At 40.1% G+C, this 3425-nt stretch overlaps 1 long non-coding RNA gene across 1 annotated transcript; it reads right to left on the bottom strand.

Moving 5' to 3' along the window:
* Positions 1–1585: 1585 nt before the first annotated feature.
* On the bottom strand, positions 1586–2315 carry LOC121110480. The gene is made up of 2 exons (XR_005858987.1): positions 2142–2315; positions 1586–1729 (listed from the first exon to the last, which is right to left on the bottom strand). It is a non-coding gene; the product is annotated as an uncharacterized LOC121110480 (long non-coding RNA).
* Positions 2316–3425: the final 1110 nt, after the last annotated feature.

A 3425-nucleotide genomic window follows, 5' to 3' on the forward strand; every position in this document is an offset into this window, starting at 1 on the left:
ACAGTTTGGGTGAAACAAGCTTTGCATTAGTTCATTGCCCTTAGCAATGCAGATTTTGGTTGTTGAATGATGCAGCACCATCTGCCTCAGATGACGCAGCAGATGTGGAGGGGTGTATTGCTGCTGTAAGGGCATTTGGTTATATTGGGGTGTCCTCACCACAGACAGATGCTCTTAGTTGTGTAATGGTGGAAGTGTGCTGGTTGAGACAGGTTGACTTGTGAGTAGGAATGACTATCTGAGAAACCTTTATACCATTTAAAGAGTTAAAAACATTGGCCATGTAACAAAACATCAGCAAACACTGTAAGAAACCATTCTTCTGACACTACTGCAACAATGGCATTCACAATTATCATAGAATCATAGGACATATCATAGGACATATGGACGTTTAACTACATTTAAACCTTGGACTTCAGCTTATGTCTTTCCAATCTTTATACTGGACCACTGCCCCATTCTTTTTGAGACACCTTTTTCCTGTTGCCTGGTGCAGCAGGATGTCAGCGTGATGGTTTCTAAGGTTTTCATTTCCATGTGTTTTAGAACTGCTAAGTTAGAATTAACCAGAACTCGCTGGAAGTCTGATTTCAGAAGTCAGGGACTTTAGGAGAGAATTTGCAAGCCTAGATATGGTGGTTGCTGGTGTAGTTTAGATCTTAATGCAGAAAGTCTAAGAAGAAATATTTTCAACTCTGAGAGAGTGTGCTAATGGGTAAAAAAAAAAATTATTTATATAATCAATAGTTTATAGTCTTTGTATGAAATTCCCGTAGTTACGAACTACATAATAAGACCTAATTTATAATGGCTCAGAACAACAGACTTAGTATATATTAGTGTGACTTAGTATATACTAGTGTGACTGCAGCTTATTAATACTCCAAGCTTGTTTTGTCTTTGTTGAACTAACTTCAAAGTCTTCCACTGCAGAGACAATACAATGATATCTCCTTCCTCAAGCAGCGCTGCTGAGAGGGAGGAGATCAGTAATGCTTGCCAGGCTTTCGGACTTACTGAGCTTTAAAGAAAGATAATTTTTATCTGTTTGGAAAAAAAAACTTCTTTCTGCATTCAGCTGATTAGTGGTTACAAAGTGAAATACGTGGATTGTTGCACTTTGAAGCGGGATGGACACTTGTTTTGAAGCTAATCATACACTGATAAATTATAAGCTAATTTGACCCTCAGTTTGATTGATTTTCTAAAATTAATAGCATAGATAATTCAGGGAAAGCAATTTAATGCACTATTTGTTCATTATGCTGAAGCTTCATATGGGCAGGCCTGGGTCTTCATCAAGTTTAGTCTCTGTAGTCCTTCATCTATGAAGAGAAAATAAGCAAAACACCATGGGAAAGACAAAACACTGAATTTGCAGTTTAGTTCTTCCCTTACATTTTTGATATTAGCCACATTGGAGAGTATAGCAATTATTCAAGACCGCTGCCTTCTGAGACTGAAGTCAAATATACGCACTTTAAATATTTATGCTAGTATTTCCACACACACATATTGGAGAACACACTGAAAATTGAGCATGATTATGATAGAAAAAAAAACACCAGGTCTGTGAAGGTAATATGATTTGCCTCCTGGGCAAAGTGAATGTATTTATGGGTAAACATGAAGAAGTAAGGACATCAGATTCTGCTTCTGAGCTGAGTATAACCACTGAAGAACGAGGCCTTGGGAAACGACAGCTGTTTTCTTAAAACCATCAGCTCTGTGTTTGGTTGAAGTCAAAAAGCAAAGAAAACATAAAGAAAGATTAGGTAAGCAGTGGAGTCAAGGAGAGAATTGACAAGCCCACAAAAGAGGGGCTGCTTGGAGGTTACTGGATAGATAATTCGGGGCAGGAATTGGAAATCCTTCAAGCTGAAATTAGTGGTGGTGGGGTAAGGCCGCAGGAGGAGGTACCTGTTTTATATCCCCCATAGGTGTCTGCTCACAGGCAGTTTGGGCAGAGGGGGATATTTGTTCTGAACCAGTGTGACCATTTTTGTGGTCCCCAGGAGGGCTGCATTAAATTTCAGGCCATTCACAGAAACCAAGTACGTTCTTTGCCTGATAAGTTAAACTTTGCCAGACGCCTGGGTGAATGTAAAACTTGTATCCTTTCACAAGAGCTTACGCACCTATGAAAATGATTCCCACTGACTTTCAGTGACCTTTGCAGAAGAAGGAATTTTGTGAGCTTTGTAAACTGGGAGTCTTGGTCCTTTCATTTAGGTTGAGTAGCAGTCAGCACACCTATGGATACTGGAAAACAATTATAATAGTACTTATTTGAGTTTCAGTACTAAAATTATTATCCTTACTGTGAAAATTCAATCTAGTTAAAAACTGGTTTGTGTTCATGAAAAGTCTGAATTGCTCTGTCTTTCCTTGAACCCTACCCAATGAGCAGCATGCTTTGTAAAGGTTACTCAGCAGGGCATAGTGCAGTTTTATTCCAAATGCATATAATGAGAGGGTGACAGAGAAATGGTTGAGTCAGACACAGCTTGCCATTTGTCACTGCCTACACTGGATTAAGCGAGTGACCTTATGATAAAAGTGCAACATTAGTGGATTATTTATGAGGGCTCTTTGATATAGGAAGAGCACCCGACAAAAATGAACGCTTAATTTGTGATATAAAGTGTCTGACCAAAAAACAAATGCATTTGTCTTCTTTTGCTTGACTGAAAAAGATCCTATTGCACTCACACCTGACTAGCCCCATTCCAGTTGTCAGTCCATGCCTAAGTAATGTAGGTGCACCAGGCTGATGGACTTAGGAACTACACTGCAGATTCTTCCCTATCCTTGTTCTTGCCTCTGCCTCTGTCCCTTCACTTCACCAGATTGGAGCCCTTGGATAGATCTTGGCCCTGGTGCATTGCTTCTATGTTGGGGCCTCATTATCAGACCCTGTGGAACAGTGCCTGTGGCTAAGGGCAGTGTTTGCAGTGAGTCACAATGGGCTCTCCACTCATCTATCCCCATACGACAGCCAGCCCCTACTGCCCCCAAAACAAGGTCCATCTGACAGTGCAGTCAGTTATAGTGAATGATACCATCATTCTTCCAACACCAGCCCTGAGGTCTGTCCCAGTGTTTTGCTGGATCTTAAGCCTGATAGGGAAATTAATATCACAGCCCCCTGTCATTATTACTAGGCTAGAAAGGCCCTAGACTACAACAGAACTTTTCCTAATAAATCCTTCTCTAATTAGAAATTGTGGCTGCTGTAGAGTATCTGTCTAAGAAGGATGTTCTATACCGAGGACAAGAGTGAGGAGAAATTCACTTTCTCTGCTGATAGCTTACAGTGGCTACCTTCAGGGTTAATAATCATCATAATTTTTAACAGAAGCTAAATAATGTTTTATTACCCTACTTCGTAACATCTAAAGGTTCCGTACTGCTCAAATGAT

Source organism: Gallus gallus, chromosome 3, assembly GCF_016699485.2.
Source record: "Gallus gallus isolate bGalGal1 chromosome 3, bGalGal1.mat.broiler.GRCg7b, whole genome shotgun sequence".
NCBI classification, from domain to species: domain Eukaryota; kingdom Metazoa; phylum Chordata; class Aves; order Galliformes; family Phasianidae; genus Gallus; species Gallus gallus.